This window comes from Pseudophryne corroboree, unplaced genomic scaffold, assembly GCF_028390025.1.
Source record: "Pseudophryne corroboree isolate aPseCor3 unplaced genomic scaffold, aPseCor3.hap2 scaffold_1671, whole genome shotgun sequence".
NCBI classification, from domain to species: domain Eukaryota; kingdom Metazoa; phylum Chordata; class Amphibia; order Anura; family Myobatrachidae; genus Pseudophryne; species Pseudophryne corroboree.
The window spans coordinates 87,710-105,784 of record NW_026968307.1 but is presented as its reverse complement, the minus strand read 5'-3'; the positions used below and the strand labels follow the sequence as shown (position 1 = coordinate 105,784).

General features: G+C 35.8%; 8 non-coding genes across 8 annotated transcripts; all 8 read left to right on the top strand.

The window, feature by feature from the left end:
* Positions 1 to 1,641: 1,641 nt before the first annotated feature.
* On the top strand, positions 1,642 to 1,734 carry TRNAI-UAU (transfer RNA isoleucine (anticodon UAU)). Its single transcript is given in 2 exon segments — positions 1,642 to 1,679; positions 1,699 to 1,734. It is a non-coding gene; the product is annotated as a tRNA-Ile (tRNA).
* Positions 1,735 to 5,641: 3,907 nt separating this feature from the next.
* On the top strand, positions 5,642 to 5,734 carry TRNAI-UAU (transfer RNA isoleucine (anticodon UAU)). Its single transcript is given in 2 exon segments — positions 5,642 to 5,679; positions 5,699 to 5,734. It is a non-coding gene; the product is annotated as a tRNA-Ile (tRNA).
* An 807-nt stretch (positions 5,735 to 6,541) lies between these two features.
* TRNAI-AAU (transfer RNA isoleucine (anticodon AAU)) lies at positions 6,542 to 6,634 on the top strand. Its single transcript is given in 2 exon segments — positions 6,542 to 6,579; positions 6,599 to 6,634. It is a non-coding gene; the product is annotated as a tRNA-Ile (tRNA).
* A 2,611-nt stretch (positions 6,635 to 9,245) lies between these two features.
* On the top strand, positions 9,246 to 9,338 carry TRNAI-UAU (transfer RNA isoleucine (anticodon UAU)). The gene is given in 2 exon segments: positions 9,246 to 9,283; positions 9,303 to 9,338. It is a non-coding gene; the product is annotated as a tRNA-Ile (tRNA).
* Positions 9,339 to 10,548: 1,210 nt separating this feature from the next.
* Positions 10,549 to 10,641, top strand: TRNAI-AAU (transfer RNA isoleucine (anticodon AAU)). Its single transcript is given in 2 exon segments — positions 10,549 to 10,586; positions 10,606 to 10,641. It is a non-coding gene; the product is annotated as a tRNA-Ile (tRNA).
* An 810-nt stretch (positions 10,642 to 11,451) lies between these two features.
* Positions 11,452 to 11,544, top strand: TRNAI-UAU (transfer RNA isoleucine (anticodon UAU)). The gene is given in 2 exon segments: positions 11,452 to 11,489; positions 11,509 to 11,544. It is a non-coding gene; the product is annotated as a tRNA-Ile (tRNA).
* An 807-nt stretch (positions 11,545 to 12,351) lies between these two features.
* Positions 12,352 to 12,444, top strand: TRNAI-AAU (transfer RNA isoleucine (anticodon AAU)). Its single transcript is given in 2 exon segments — positions 12,352 to 12,389; positions 12,409 to 12,444. It is a non-coding gene; the product is annotated as a tRNA-Ile (tRNA).
* A 2,617-nt stretch (positions 12,445 to 15,061) lies between these two features.
* Positions 15,062 to 15,154, top strand: TRNAI-AAU (transfer RNA isoleucine (anticodon AAU)). Its single transcript is given in 2 exon segments — positions 15,062 to 15,099; positions 15,119 to 15,154. It is a non-coding gene; the product is annotated as a tRNA-Ile (tRNA).
* Positions 15,155 to 18,075: the final 2,921 nt, after the last annotated feature.

The window sequence follows — 18,075 nt, the reverse complement described above, 5'->3', positions numbered from 1 at the left end:
TTAATATGATATTACAAAGGATGGAAGAAAGAAAGAAAAACACAAACATGATTGTGCATTTAAGTTGTCAGCACACATCTGCTTTGGTTCAAATGCACTGCATATCTTCCTTCAGCCAGCCAACAAAACAGCAATGGAAAAGATTAACATACTGTTGGTAAAGCAGTTGCATCAAATTGATTTTCTGCAATATAGCATGATAATCCATACTGACAGCTCTGGATAGTACCAGCACATTTCTTGCTGGACTTGGTAATGCAAAGAACACAGTAAACAGCTTCACTTTTTCCTCAAAAATAAATAATTGACTATTAAAAACCTAATAGTCTTAAATAAGAACATCAGTAAGCACCACTGGCATAATGGATAAGTCACTGCCCTCCTAAGCCACGGGGTCCAAGTCCCATATGGGGTGGAAGTCATTACAGCAAGTGTCTCATCACTACAGTTGATATTTTATCCTTGCTTCAACTGTAAAACAGTCTTGCAGTGTTTAGCTTGTAAAAAATGACCACAGAAGCTAAAATATGACATTAATTATGATAACATTGTTTTTGTTGTTTTTTAAACCTTTTCTATCACCGTGGACAGCTTATTCAAGTGCCATCTGGCATGCATGTTCCTTTGTTGCTCATCATTCATCTCCAAAAATGATTTTCTTTTTCAATTCTTATGACTGTACTGATTGTATTGAATAAAATCCACATCTAGCATAACCAATTAATGCTGCAAAGTGCTCCAGTGGTGCAATTGGTCAGCACGCGGTATTTATAAGACAGTATCTGTTGAGCGATGCCGAGGTTGTGAGTTCATGCCTCACCTGGAGCATCTTTGTATACTGTTTTTTTTTTCCTTTTCTTATGTCATTAGTCATTGATTATAAACTGCTACCTTTGTATTTAATATGATATTACAAAGGATGGAAGAAAGAAAGAAAAAACACAAACATGATTGTGCATTTAAGTTGTCAGCACACATCTGCTTTGGTTCAAATGCACTGCATATCTTCCTTCAGTCAGCCAACAAAACAGCAATGGAAAAGATTAACATACTGTTGGTAAAGCAGTTGCATCAAATTGATTTTCTGCAATATAGCATGATAATCCATACTGACAGCTCTGGATAGTACCAGCACATTTCTTGCTGGACTTGGTAATGCAAAGAACACAGTAACCAGCTTCACTTTTTCCTCAAAAATAAATAATTGACTATGAAAAACCTAACAGTCTTAAATATGAACATCAGTAAGCACCACTGGCATAATGGGTAAGGCACTGGTCTCCTAAGCCATTGGTTGTGGGTTTAAGTCCTGTCTGAGTTGGAAGTCATTACAGCAAGTGTCTCATCACTAGAGTTGATATTTTATCCTTGCTTCAACTGTAAAATAGTCTTGCAGTGTTCAGCTTGTAAAAAATGACCACAGAAGCTAAAATATGACATTAATTATGATAACATTGTTTTTGTTGTTTTTTAAACCTTTTCTATCACCGTGGACAGCTTATTCAAGTGCCATCTGGCATGCATGTTCCTTTGTTGCTCATCATTCATCACCAAAAATGATTTTCTTTTTCAATTCTTATGACTGTACTGATTGTATTGAATAAAATCCACATCTAGCATAACCAATTAATCCAGCAAAGTGCTCCAGTGGCGCAATTGGTCAGCGCGTGGTACTTATAAGACAGTATCTGTTGAGCAATGCCGAGGTTGTGAGTTCAAACCTCACCTGGAGCATATTTGAATACTGTTTTTTTTTCCTTTTCTTATGTCATTAGTAATTGATTATAAACTGCTACCTTAATATTTAATATGATATTACAAAGGATGGAAGAAAGAAAGAAAAAACACAAACATGATTGTGCATTTAAGTTGTCAGCACACATCTGCTTTGGTTCAAATGCACTGCATATCTTCCTTCAGTCAGCCAACAAAACAGCAATGGAAAAGATTAACATACTGTTGGTAAAGCAGTTGCATCAAATTGATTTTCTGCAATATAGCATGATAATCCATACTGACAGCTCTGGATAGTACCAGCACATTTCTTGCTGGACTTGGTAATGCAAAGAACACAGTAAACAGCTTCACTTTTTTTCAAAAATAAATAATTGACTATTAAAAACCTATCAGTCTTAAATAAGAACATCAGTAAGCACCACTGGCATAATGGATAAGTCACTGCCCTCCTAAGCCAGGGGGTCCAAGTCCCATATGGGGTGGAAGTCATTACAGCAAGTGTCTCATCACTAGAGTTGATATTTTATCCTTGCTTCAACTGTAAAACAGTCTTGCAGTGTTTAGCTTATAAAAAATGACCACAGAAGCTAAAATATGACATTAATTATGATAACATTGTTGTTGTTGTTGTTTAAGCCTTTTCTATCACCGTGGACAGCTTATTCAAGTGCCATCTGGCATGCATGTTTCTTTGTTGCTCATCATTCATCACTAACAATGATTTTCTTTTTCAATTCTTATGACTGTACTGATTGTATTGAATAAAATCCACATCTAGCATAACCAATAAATGCTGCAAAGTGCTCCAGTGGTGCAATTGGTCAGCGCGCGGTACTTATAAGACAGTATCTGTTGAGCAATGCCGAAGTTGTGAGTTCAAGCCTCACCTGGAGCATCTTTGTATACTGTTTGTTTTCCTTTTCTTATGTCATTAGTCATTGATTATAAACTGCTACCTTAATATTTAATATGATATTACAAAGGATGGAAGAAAGAAAGAAAAAACACAAACATGATTGTGCATTTAAGTTGTCAGCACACATCTGCTTTGGTTCAAATGCACTGCATATCTTCCTTCAGTCAGCCAACAAAACAGCAATGGAAAAGATTAACATACTGTTGGTAAAGCAGTTGCATCAAATTGATTTTCTGCAATATAGCATGATAATCCATACTGACAGCTCTGGATAGTACCAGCACATTTCTTGCTGGACTTGGTAATGCAAAGAACACAGTAAACAGCTTCACTTTTTCATCAAAAATAAATAATTGACTATTAAAAAAATAACAGTCTTAAATAAGAACATCAGTAAGCACCACTGGCATAATGGATAAGTCACTGCCCTCCTAAGCCACGGGGTCCAAGTCCCATATGGGGTGGAAGTCATTACAGCAAGTGTCTCATCACTAGAGTTGATATTTTATCCTTGCTTCAACTGTAAAACCTTCTTGCAGTGTTTAGCTTGTAAAACATGACCACAGAAGCTAAAATATGACATTAATTATGATAACATTGTTGTTGTTGTTTTTTAAACCTATACTATCACAGTGGACAGCTTATTCAAGTGCCATCTGGCATGCATGTTCCTTTGTTGCTCATCATTCATCACCAAAAATAATTTTCTTTTTCAATTCTTATGACTGTACTGATTGTATTGAATAAAATCCACATCTAGCATAACCAATTAATGCTGCAAAGTGCTCCAGTGGCGCAATTGGTCAGCGCGCGGTACTTATAAGACAGTATCTGTTGAGCAATGTCGATGTTGTGAGTTCAAGCCTCACTTGGAGCATCTTTGTACACTATTTTTTTTCCTTTTCTTATGTCATTAGTCATTGATTATAAACTGCTACCTTAATATTTAATATGATATTACAAAGGATGGAAGAAAGAAAGAAAAAACACAAACATGATTGTGCATTTAAGTTGTCAGCACACATCTGCTTTGGTTCAAATGCACTGCATATCTTCCTTCATTCAGCCAACAAAACAGCAATGAAAAAGATTAACATACTGTTGGTAAAGCAGTTGCATCAAATTGATTTTCTGCAATATAGCATGATAATCCATACTGAAAGCTCTGGATAGTACCAGCACATTTCTTGTTGGACTTGGTAATGCAAAGAACACAGTAAACAGCTTCACTTTTTCCTCAAAAATAAATAATTGACTATTAAAAACCTAACAGTCTTAAATAAGAACATCAGTAAGCACCACTGGCATAATGGATAAGTCACTGCGCTCCTAAGCCAGGGGGTCCAAGTCCCATATGGGGTGGAAGTCATTACAACAAGTGTCTCATCACCAGAGTTGATATTTTATCCTTGCTTCAACTGTAAAACCGTCTTGCAGTGTTTAGCTTATAAAAAATGACCACAGAAGCTAAAATATGACATTAATTATGATAACATTGTTGTTGTTTTTTAAACCTTTTCTATCACCGTGGACAGCTTATTCAAGTGCCATCTGGGATGCATGTTCCTTTGTTGCTCATCATTCATCACCAACAATGATTTTCTTTTTCAATTCTTATGACTGTACTGATTGTATTGAATAAAATCCACATCTAGCATAACCAACAAAACCTGCAAAGTGTTCCAGTGGTGCAATTGGTCAGCGCGCGGTACTTATAAGACAGTATCTATTGAGCAATGCCGAGGTTGTGAGTTCAAGCCTCACCTGGAGCATCTTTGTATACTATTTTTTTTCCTTTTCTTATGTCATTAGTCATTGATTATAAACTGGTAGCCTTAATATTTAATATGATATGACCACAGAAGCTAAAATATGACATTAATTATGATAACATTGTTGTTGTTGTTGTTTTTTAAACCTTTTTTATCACCGTGGACAGCTTATTCAAGTGCCATCTGGCATGCATGTTCCTTTGTTGCTCATCATTCATCACCAAAAATGATTTTCTTTTTCAATTCTTATGACTGTACTGATTGTATTGAATAAAATCCACATCTAGCATAGCCAATCAATGCTGCAAAGTGCTCCAGTGGCGCAATTGATCAGCGTGCGGTATTTATAAGACAGTATCTGTTGAGCAATGCCGAGGTTGTGAGTTCAAGCCTCACCTGGAGCATCTTTGTATACTGTTTTTTTTTCCTTTTCTTATGTCATTAGTCATTGATTATAAACTGCTACCTTAATATTTAATATGATATTACAAAGGATGGAAGAAAGAAAGAAAAACACAAACATGATTGTGCATTTAAGTTGTCAGCACACATCTGCTTTGGTTCAAATGCACTGCATATCTTCCTTCAGCCAGCCAACAAAACAGCAATGGAAAAGATTAACATACTGTTGGTAAAGCAGTTGCATCAAATTGATTTTCTGCAATATAGCATGATAATCCATACTGACAGCTCTGGATAGTACCAGCACATTTCTTGCTGGACTTGGTAATGTAAAAAAACACAGTAAACAGCTTCACTTTTTCCTCAAAAATAAATAATTGACTATTAAAAACCTTACAGTCTTAAATAAGAACATCAGTAAGCACCACTGGCATAATGGATAAGGCACTGTTCTCCTAAGCCAGTGGTTGTGGGTTTAAGTCCGGTCTGAGTTGGAAGTCATTACAGCAAGTGTCTCATCACTAGAGTTGATATTTTATCCTTGCTTCAACTGTAAAACAGTCTTGCAGTGTTTAGCTTGTAAAAAATGACAACAGAAGCTAAAATATGACATTAATTATGATAACATTGTTGTTGTTGTTTTTTAAACCTTTTCTATCACCGTGGACAGCTTATTCAAGTGCCATCTGGCATGCATATTCCTTTGTTGCTCATCATTTATCACCAAAAATGATTTTCTTTTTCAATTCTTATGACTGTACTGATTGTATTGAATAAAATCCACATCTAGCATAACCAACTAATGCTGCAAAGTGCTCCAGTGGCGCAATTGGTCAGCGCGCGGTATTTATAAGACAATATCTGTTGAGAGATGCCGAGGTTGTGAGTTCAAGCCTCACCTGGAGCTTCTTTGTATACTGTTTTTTTTCCTTTTCTTATGTCATTAGTCATTGATTATAAACTGCTACCTTAATATTTAATATGATATTACAAAGGATGGAAGAAAGAAAGAAAAAACACAAACATGATTGTGCATTTAAGTTGTCAGCACACATCTGCTTTGGTTCAAATGCACTGCATATCTTCCTTCAGTCAGCCAAAAAAACAGCAATGGAAAAGATTAACATACTGTTGGTAAAGCAGTTGCATCAAATTGATTTTCTGCAATATAGCATGATAATCCATACTGAAAGCTCTGGATAGTACCAGCACATTTCTTGTTGGACTTGGTAATGCAAAGAACACAGTAAACAGCTTCACTTTTTCCTCAAAAATAAATAATTGACTATTAAAAACCTAACAGTCTTAAATAAGAACATCAGTAAGCACCACTGGCATAATGGATAAGTCACTGCGCCCTCCTACGCCAGGGGGCCCAAGTCCCATATGGGGTGGAAGTCATTACAGCAAGTGTCTCATCACTAGAGTTGATATTTTATCCTTGCTTCAACTGTAAAACAGTCTTGCAGTGTTTAGCTTGTAAAAAATGACCACAGAAGCTAAAATATGACATTAATTATGATAACATTGTTGTTGTTGTTTTTTAAACCTTTTCTATCACCGTGGACAGCTTATTCAGGTGCCATCTGGCATGCATGTTCCTTTGTTGCTCATCATTCATCACCAAAAATGATTTTCTTTTTCAATTCTTATGACTGTACTGATTGTATTGAATAAAATCCACATCTAGCATAACCAACTAATGCTGCAAAGTGCTCCAGTGGCGCAATTGGTCAGCGTGTGGTACTAATAAGACAGTATCTGTAGAGCAATGCCGAAGTTGTGAGTTCAAGCCTCACCTGGAGCGTCTTTGTACATTGTTTTTTTTTCTATTTCTAATGTCATTAGTCATTGATTATAAACTGCTACCTTAATATTTAATATGATATTACAAAGGATGGAAGAAAGAAAGAAAAAACACAAACATGATGGTGCATTTTAGTTGTCAGCACACATCTGCTTTGGTTCAAATGCACTGCATATCTTCCTTCAGTCAGCCAACAAAACAGCAATGGAAAAGATTAACATACTGTTGGTAAAGCAGTTGCATCAAATTGATTTTCTGCAATATAGCATGATAATCCATACTGACAGCTCTGGATAGTACCAGCACATTTCTTGCTGGACTTGGTAATGCAAAGAACACAGTAAACAGCTTCACTTTTTTCAAAAATAAATAATTGACTATTAAAAACCTATCAGTCTTAATTAAGGACATCAGTAAGCACCACTGGCATAATGGATAAGGCACTGTTCTCCTAAGCCAGTGGTTGTGGGTTTAAGTCCCGTCTGAGTTGGAAGTCATTACAGCAAGTGTCTCATCACTAGAGTTGATATTTTATCCTTGCTTCAATTGTAAAACAGTCTTGCAGTGTTTAGCTTGTAAAAAATGACAACAGAAGCTAAAATATGACATTAATTATGATAACATTGTTGTTGTTGTTGTTTTTTAAACCTTTTCTATCACCGTGGACAGCTTATTCAAGTGCCATCTGGCATGCATGTTCCTTTGTTGCTCAACATTTATCACCAAAAATGTTTTTCTTTTTCAATTCTTATGACTGTACTGATTGTATTGAATAAAATCCACATCTAGCATAACCAATTAATGCTGCAAAGTGCTCCAGTGGCGCAATTGGTCAGCACGCGGTACTTATAAGACAGTATCTGTTGAGCGATGCCGAGGTTGTGAGTTCAAGATACACCTGGAGCTTCTTTGTATACTGTTTTTTTTCCTTTTCTTATGTCATTAGTCATTGATTATAAACTGCTACCTTAATATTTAATATGATATTACAAAGGATGAAAGAAAGAAAGAAAAAACACAAACATGATTGTGCATTTAAGTTGTCAGCACACATCTGCTTTGGTTCAAATGCACTGCATATCTTCCTTCAGTCAGCCAACAAAACAGCAATGGAAAAGATTAACATACTGTTGGTAAAGCAGTTGCATAAATTGATTTTCTGCAATATAGCATGATAATCCATACTGAAAGCTCTGGATAGTACCAGCACATTTCTTGTTGGACTTGGTAATGCAAAGAACACAGTAAACAGCTTCACTTTTTCCTCAAAAATAAATAATTGACTATTAAAAACCTAACAGTCTTAAATAAGAACATCAGTAAGCACCACTGGCATAATGGATAAGGCACTGTTCTCCTAAGCCAGTGGTTGTGGGTTTAAGTCCCGTCTGGGTTGGAAGTCATTACAGCAAGTGTCTCATCACTAGAGTTGATATTTTATCCTTGCTTCAACTGTAAAACAGTCTTGCAGTGTTTAGCTTGTAAAAAATGACCACAGAAGCTAAAATATGACATTAATTATGATAACATTGTTGTTGCTGTTTTTTAAACCTTTTCTATCACCGTGGACAGCTTATTCAAGTGCCATCTGGCATGCATGTTCCTTTGTTGCTCATCATTCATCACCAAAAATGATTTTCTTTTTCAATTCTTATGAATGTACTGATTGTATTGAATAAAATCCACATCTAGCATAACCAATCAATGCTGCAAAGTGCTCCAGTGGCGCAGTTGGTCAGCGTGCAAAACTTATAAGACAGTATCTGTTGAGCAATGCAGTGGTTGTGAGTTCAAGCCTCATCTGGAACATCTTTGTTTACTGTTTTTTTTCCTTTTCTTATGTCATTAGTCATTGATTATAAACTGCTACCTTAATATTTAATATGATATTACAAAGGATGGAAGAAAGAAAGAAAAAACACAAACATGATTGTGCATTTAAGTTGTCAGCACACATCTGCTTTGGTTCAAATGCACTGCATATCTTCCTTCATTCAGCCAACAAAACAGCAATGAAAAAGATTAACATACTGTTGGTAAAGCAGTTGCATCAAATTGATTTTCTGCAATATAGCATGATAATCCATACTGAAAGCTCTGGATAGTACCAGCACATTTCTTGTTGGACTTGGTAATGCAAAGAACACAGTAAACAGCTTCACTTTTTCCTCAAAAATAAATAATTGACTATTAAAAACCTAACAGTCTTAAATAAGAACATCAGTAAGCACCACTGGCATAATGGATAAGTCACTGCGCTCCTAAGCCAGGGGGTCCAAGTCCCATATGGGGTGGAAGTCATTACAACAAGTGTCTCATCACCAGAGTTGATATTTTATCCTTGCTTCAACTGTAAAACCGTCTTGCAGTGTTTAGCTTATAAAAAATGACCACAGAAGCTAAAATATGACATTAATTATGATAACATTGTTGTTGTTTTTTAAACCTTTTCTATCACCGTGGACAGCTTATTCAAGTGCCATCTGGGATGCATGTTCCTTTGTTGCTCATCATTCATCACCAACAATGATTTTCTTTTTCAATTCTTATGACTGTACTGATTGTATTGAATAAAATCCACATCTAGCATAACCAACAAAACCTGCAAAGTGTTCCAGTGGCGCAATTGGTCAGCGCGCGGTACTTATAAGACAGTATCTATTGAGCAATGCCGAGGTTGTGAGTTCAAGCCTCACCTGGAGCATCTTTGTATACTATTTTTTTTCCTTTTCTTATGTCATTAGTCATTGATTATAAACTGGTAGCCTTAATATTTAATATGATATGACCACAGAAGCTAAAATATGACATTAATTATGATAACATTGTTGTTGTTGTTGTTTTTTAAACCTTTTTTATCACCGTGGACAGCTTATTCAAGTGCCATCTGGCATGCATGTTCCTTTGTTGCTCATCATTCATCACCAAAAATGATTTTCTTTTTCAATTCTTATGACTGTACTGATTGTATTGAATAAAATCCACATCTAGCATAGCCAATCAATGCTGCAAAGTGCTCCAGTGGCGCAATTGATCAGCGTGCGGTATTTATAAGACAGTATCTGTTGAGCAATGCCGAGGTTGTGAGTTCAAGCCTCACCTGGAGCATCTTTGTATACTGTTTTTTTTTCCTTTTCTTATGTCATTAGTCATTGATTATAAACTGCTACCTTAATATTTAATATGATATTACAAAGGATGGAAGAAAGAAAGAAAAACACAAACATGATTGTGCATTTAAGTTGTCAGCACACATCTGCTTTGGTTCAAATGCACTGCATATCTTCCTTCAGCCAGCCAACAAAACAGCAATGGAAAAGATTAACATACTGTTGGTAAAGCAGTTGCATCAAATTGATTTTCTGCAATATAGCATGATAATCCATACTGACAGCTCTGGATAGTACCAGCACATTTCTTGCTGGACTTGGTAATGTAAAAAAACACAGTAAACAGCTTCACTTTTTCCTCAAAAATAAATAATTGACTATTAAAAACCTTACAGTCTTAAATAAGAACATCAGTAAGCACCACTGGCATAATGGATATGTCACTGCCCTCCTAAGCCACGAGGTCCAAGTCCCATATGGGGTGGAAGTCATTACAGCAAGTGTCTCATCACTAGAGTTGATATTTTATCCTTGCTTCAACTGTAAAACAGTCTTGCAGTGTTTAGCTTGTAAAAAATGACCACAGAAGCTAAAATATGACATTAATTATGATAACATTGTTGTTGTTGTTTTTTAAACCTTTTCTATCACCGTGGACAGCTTATTCAAGTGCCATCTGGAATGTATGTTCCTTTGATGCTCATCATTCATCACCAAAAATGATTTTCTTTTTCAATTCTTATGACTGTACTGATTGTATTGAATAAAATCCACATCTAGCATAACCAACTAATACTGCAAAGTGCTCCAGTGGCGCAATTGGTCAGCGTGCGGTACTAATAAGACAGTATCTGTTGAGCAATGCTGAGGTTGTGAGTTCAAGCCTCACCTGGAGCGTCTTTGTATACTGTTTTTTTTTCTATTTCTAATGTCATTAGTCATTGATTATAAACTGCTACCTTAATATTTAATATGATATTACAAAGGATGGAAGAAAGAAAGAAAAAACACAAACATGATGGTGCATTTTAGTTGTCAGCACACTTCTGCTTTGGTTCAAATGCACTGCATATCTTCCTTCAGTCAGCCAACAAAACAGCAATGGAAAAGATTAACATACTGTTGGTAAAGCAGTTGCATCAAATTGATTTTCTGCAATATAGCATGATAATCCATACTGACAGCTCTGGATAGTACCAGCACATTTCTTGCTGGACTTGGTAATGCAAAGAACACAGTAAACAGCTTCACTTTTTTCAAAAAGAAATAATTGACTATTAAAAACCTATCAGTCTTAAATAAGGACATCAGTAAGCACCACTGGCATAATGGATAAGGCACTGTTCTCCTAAGCCAGTGGTTGTGGGTTTAAGTCCGGTCTGAGTTGGAAGTCATTACAGCAAGTGTCTCATCACTAGAGTTGATATTTTATCCTTGCTTCAACTGTAAAACAGTCTTGCAGTGTTTAGCTTGTAAAAAATGACAACAGAAGCTAAAATATGACATTAATTATGATAACATTGTTGTTGTTGTTTTTTAAACCTTTTCTATCACCGTGGACAGCTTATTCAAGTGCCATCTGGCATGCATATTCCTTTGTTGCTCATCATTTATCACCAAAAATGATTTTCTTTTTCAATTCTTATGACTGTACTGATTGTATTGAATAAAATCCACATCTAGCATAACCAATTAATGCTGCAAAGTGCTCCAGTGGCGCAATTGGTCAGCGCGCGGTATTTATAAGACAATATCTGTTGAGAGATGCCGAGGTTGTGAGTTCAAGCCTCACCTGGAGCTTCTTTGTATACTGTTTTTTTTCCTTTTCTTATGTCATTAGTCATTGATTATAAACTGCTACCTTAATATTTAATATGATATTACAAAGGATGGAAGAAAGAAAGAAAAAACACAAACATGATTGTGCATTTAAGTTGTCAGCACACATCTGCTTTGGTTCAAATGCACTGCATATCTTCCTTCAGTCAGCCAAAAAAACAGCAATGGAAAAGATTAACATACTGTTGGTAAAGCAGTTGCATCAAATTGATTTTCTGCAATATAGCATGATAATCCATACTGAAAGCTCTGGATAGTACCAGCACATTTCTTGTTGGACTTGGTAATGCAAAGAACACAGTAAACAGCTTCACTTTTTCCTCAAAAATAAATAATTGACTATTAAAAACCTAACAGTCTTAAATAAGAACATCAGTAAGCACCACTGGCATAATGGATAAGTCACTGCGCCCTCCTACGCCAGGGGGCCCAAGTCCCATATGGGGTGGAAGTCATTACAGCAAGTGTCTCATCACTAGAGTTGATATTTTATCCTTGCTTCAACTGTAAAACAGTCTTGCAGTGTTTAGCTTGTAAAAAATGACCACAGAAGCTAAAATATGACATTAATTATGATAACATTGTTGTTGTTGTTTTTTAAACCTTTTCTATCACCGTGGACAGCTTATTCAGGTGCCATCTGGCATGCATGTTCCTTTGTTGCTCATCATTCATCACCAAAAATGATTTTCTTTTTCAATTCTTATGACTGTACTGATTGTATTGAATAAAATCCACATCTAGCATAACCAACTAATGCTGCAAAGTGCTCCAGTGGCGCAATTGGTCAGCGTGTGGTACTAATAAGACAGTATCTGTAGAGCAATGCCGAAGTTGTGAGTTCAAGCCTCACCTGGAGCGTCTTTGTACATTGTTTTTTTTTCTATTTCTAATGTCATTAGTCATTGATTATAAACTGCTACCTTAATATTTAATATGATATTACAAAGGATGGAAGAAAGAAAGAAAAAACACAAACATGATGGTGCATTTTAGTTGTCAGCACACATCTGCTTTGGTTCAAATGCACTGCATATCTTCCTTCAGTCAGCCAACAAAACAGCAATGGAAAAGATTAACATACTGTTGGTAAAGCAGTTGCATCAAATTGATTTTCTGCAATATAGCATGATAATCCATACTGACAGCTCTGGATAGTACCAGCACATTTCTTGCTGGACTTGGTAATGCAAAGAACACAGTAAACAGCTTCACTTTTTTCAAAAATAAATAATTGACTATTAAAAACCTATCAGTCTTAATTAAGGACATCAGTAAGCACCACTGGCATAATGGATAAGGCACTGTTCTCCTAAGCCAGTGGTTGTGGGTTTAAGTCCCGTCTGAGTTGGAAGTCATTACAGCAAGTGTCTCATCACTAGAGTTGATATTTTATCCTTGCTTCAATTGTAAAACAGTCTTGCAGTGTTTAGCTTGTAAAAAATGACAACAGAAGCTAAAATATTACATTAATTATGATAACATTGTTGTTGTTGTTTTTTAAACCTTTTCTATCACCGTGGACAGCTTATTCAAGTGCCATCTGGCATGCATGTTCCTTTGTTGCTCAACATTTATCACCAAAAATGTTTTTCTTTTTCAATTCTTATGACTGTACTGATTGTATTGAATAAAATCCACATCTAGCATAACCAATTAATGCTGCAAAGTGCTCCAGTGGCGCAATTGGTCAGCACGCGGTACTTATAAGACAGTATCTGTTGAGCGATGCCGAGGTTGTGAGTTCAAGATACACCTGGAGCTTCTTTGTATACTGTTTTTTTTTCCTTTTCTTATGTCATTAGTCATTGATTATAAACTGCTACCTTAATATTTAATATGATATTACAAAGGATGAAAGAAAGAAAGAAAAAACACAAACATGATTGTGCATTTAAGTTGTCAGCACACATCTGCTTTGGTTCAAATGCACTGCATATCTTCCTTCAGTCAGCCAACAAAACAGCAATGGAAAAGATTAACATACTGTTGGTAAAGCAGTTGCATAAATTGATTTTCTGCAATATAGCATGATAATCCATACTGAAAGCTCTGGATAGTACCAGCACATTTCTTGTTGGACTTGGTAATGCAAAGAACACAGTAAACAGCTTCACTTTTTCCTCAAAAATAAATAATTGACTATTAAAAACCTAACAGTCTTAAATAAGAACATCAGTAAGCACCACTGGCATAATGGATAAGGCACTGTTCTCCTAAGCCAGTGGTTGTGGGTTTAAGTCCCGTCTGGGTTGGAAGTCATTACAGCAAGTGTCTCATCACTAGAGTTGATATTTTATCCTTGCTTCAACTGTAAAACAGTCTTGCAGTGTTTAGCTTGTAAAAAATGACCACAGAAGCTAAAATATGACATTAATTATGATAACATTGTTGTTGCTGTTTTTTAAACCTTTTCTATCACCGTGGACAGCTTATTCAAGTGCCATCTGGCATGCATGTTCCTTTGTTGCTCATCATTCATCACCAAAAATGATTTTCTTTTTCAATTCTTATGAATGTACTGATTGTATTGAATAAAATCCACATCTAGCATAACCAATCAATGCTGCAAAGTGCTCCAGTGGCGCAGTTGGTCAGCGTGCAAAACTTATAAGACAGTATCTGTTGAGCAATGCCGTGGTTGTGAGTTCAAGCCTCATCTGGAACATCTTTGTTTACTGTTTTTTTTCCTTTTCTTATGTCATTAGTCATTGATTATAAACTGCTACCTTAATATTTAATATGATATTACAAAGGATGGAAGAAAGAAAGAAAAAACACAAACATGATTGTGCATTTAAGTTGTCAGCACACATCTGCTTTGGTTCAAATGCACTGCATATCTTCCTTCAGTCAGCCAACAAAACAGCAATGGAAAAGATTAACATACTGTTGGTAAAGCAGTTGCATCAAATTGATTTTCTGCAATATAGCATGATAATCCATACTGACAGCTCTGGATAGTACCAGCACATTTCTTGCTGGACTTGGTAATGCAAAGAACACAGTAAACAGCTTCACTTTTTCTCAGAAATAAATAATTGACTATTAAAAACCTATCAGTCTTAAATAAGGACATCAGTAAGCACCACTGGCATAATGGATAAGGCACTGTTCTCCTAAGCCAGTGGTTGTTGGTTTAAGTCCCGTCTGAGTTGGAAGTCATTACAGCAAGTGTCTCATCACTAGAGTTGATATTTTATCCTTGCTTCAACTGTTAAACAGTCTTGCAGTGTTTAGCTTGTAAAAAATGACCACAGAAGCTAAAATATGACATTAATTATGATAACATTGTTGTTGTTGTTTTTTAAACCTTTTCTATCACCGTGGACAGCTTATTCAAGTGCCATCTGGAATGTATGTTCCTTTGATGCTCATCATTCATCACCAAAAATGATTTTCTTTTTCAATTCTTATGACTGTACTGATTGTATTGAATAAAATCCACATCTAGCATAACCAACTAATACTGCAAAGTGCTCCAGTGGCGCAATTGGTCAGCGTGCGGTACTAATAAGACAGTATCTGTTGAGCAATGCTGAGGTTGTGAGTTCAAGCCTCACCTGGAGCGTCTTTGTATACTGTTTTTTTTCCTTTTCTTATGTCATTAGTCATTGATTATAAACTGCTACCTTAATATTTAATATGATATTACAAAGGATGGAAGAAAGAAAGAAAGCACACAAACATAATTGTGCATTTAAGTTGTCAGCACACATCTGCTTTGGTTCAAATGCACTGCATATCTTCCTTCAGTCAGCCAACAAAACAGCAATGGAAAAGATTAACATACTGTTGGTAAAGCAGTTGCATCAAATTGATTTTCTGCAATATAGCATGATAATCCATACTGACAGCTCTGGATAGTACCAGCACATTTCTTGCTGGACTTGGTAATGCAAAGAACACAGTAAACAGCTTCTCTTTTTAAAAATAAATAAATAATTGACTATTAAAAACCTATCAGTCTTAAATAAGGACATCAGTAAGCACAACTGGCATAATGGATAAGGCACTGTTCTCCTAAGCCAGTGGTTGTGGGTTTAAGTCCCGTCTGAGTTGGAAGTCATTACAGCAAGTGTCTCATCACTAGAGTTGATATTTTATCCTTGCTTCAACTGTAAAACAGTCTTGCAGTGTTTAGCTTGTAAAAAAAAGACCACAGAAGCTAAAATATGACATTAATTATGATAACATTGTTGTTGTTGTTTTTTAAACCTTTTCTATCACCGTGGACAGCATATTCAAGTGCCATCTGGCATGCATGTTCCTTTGTTGCTCATCATTCATCACCAAAAATGATTTTCTTTTTCAATTCTTATGACTGTACTGATTGTATTGAATAAAATCCACATCTAGCATAACCAATTAACGCTGCAAAGTGCTCCAGTGGCGCAATTGGTCAGCGCGCAGTACTTATAAGACAGTATCTGTTGAGCAATGAAGAGGTTGTGAGTTCAAGCCTCACCTGGAGCATCTTTGTATACTGTTTTTTTTCCTTTTCTTATGTCATTAGTCATTGATTATAAACTGCTACCTTAATATTTAATATGATATTACAAAGGATGGAAGAAAGAAAGAAAGCACACAAACATGATTGTGCATTTAAGTTGTCAGCACACATCTGCTTTGGTTCAAATGCACTGCATATCTTCCTTCAGTCAGCCAACAAAACAGCAATGGAAAAGATTAACATACTGTTGGTAAAGCAGTTGCATCAAATTGATTTTCTGCAATATAGCATGATAATCCATACTGACAGCTCTGGATAGTACCAGCACATTTCTTGCTGGACTTGGTAATGCAAAGAACACAGTAAACAGCTTCACTTTTTCCTCAAAAATAAATAATTGACTATTAAAAACCTATCAGTCTTAAATAAGGACATCAGTAAGCACCACTGGCATAATGGATAAGGCACTGTTCTCCTAAGCCAGTGGTTGTGGGTTTAAGTCCTGTCTGAGCTGGAAGTCATTACAGCAAGTGTCTCATCACTAGAGTTGATGTTTTATCCTTGCTTCAACTGTAAAACAGTCTTGCAGTGTTTAGCTTGTAAAAAATGACCACAGAAGCTAAAATATGACATTAATTATGATAACATTGTTGTTGTTGTTTTTTAAACCTTTTCTATCACCGTGGACAGCTTATTCAAGTGCCATCTGGCATGCATGTTCCTTTGTTGCTCATCATTTATCACCAAAAATGATTTTCTTTTTCAATTCTTATGACTGTACTGATTGTATTGAATAAAATCCACATCTAGCATAACCAGTTAATGCTGCAAAGTGCTCCAGTGGCGCAATTGGTCAGCACGCGGTACTTATAAGACAGTATCTGTTGAGCAATGAAGAGGTTGTGAATTCAAGCCTCACCTGGAGCATCTTTGTATACTGTTTTTTTTTCATTTTCTTATGTCATTAGTCATTGATTATAAACTGCTACCTTAATATTTATTTTGATATTACAAAGGATGGAAGTAAGAAAGAAAAAACACAAACATGATTGTGCATTTAAGTTGTCAGCACACATCTGCTTTGGTTCAAATGCACTGCATATCTTCCTTCAGTCAGCCAACAAAACAGCAATGGAAAAGATTAACATACTGTTGGTAAAGCAGTTGCATCAAATTGATTTTCTGCAATATAGCATGATAATCCATACTGAAAGCTCTGGATAGTACCAGCACATTTCTTGTTGGACTTGGTAATGCAAAGAACACAGTAAACAGCTTCACTTTTTCCTCAAAAATAAATAATTGACTATTAAAAACCTAACAGTCTTAAATAAGAACATCAGTAAGCACCACTGGCATAATGGATAAGTCACTGCCCTCCTAAGACAGGGGGTCCAAGTCCCATATGGGGTGGAAGTCATTACAGCAAGTGTCTCATCACTAGAGTTGATATTTTATCCTTGCTTCAACTGTAAAACAGTCTTGCAGTGTTTAGCTTGTAAAAAATGACCACAGAAGCTAAAATATGACATTAATTATGATAACATTGTTGTTGTTGTTTTTTAAACCTTTTCTATCACCGTGGACAGCTTATTCAAGTGCCATCTGGCATGCATGTTCCTTTGTTGCTCATCATTTATCACCAAAAATGTTTTTCTTTTTCAATTCTTATGACTGTACTGATTGTATTGAATAAAATCCACATCTAGCATAACCAATTAATGCTGCAAAGTGCTCCAGTGGCGCAATTGGTCAGCGCGCGGTACTTATAAGATAGTATCTGTTGAGCGATGCCGAGGTTGTGAGTTCAAGCCACACCTGGAGCTTCTTTGTATACTGTTTTTTTTCCTTTTCTTATGTCATTAGTCATTGATTATAAACTGCTACCTTAATATTTAATATGATATTACAAAGGATGAAAGAAAGAAAGAAAGAAAGCACACAAACATGATTGTGCATTTAAGTTGTCAGCACACATCTGCTTTGGTTCAAATGCACTGCATATCTTCCTTCAGTCAGCCAACAAAACAGCAATGGAA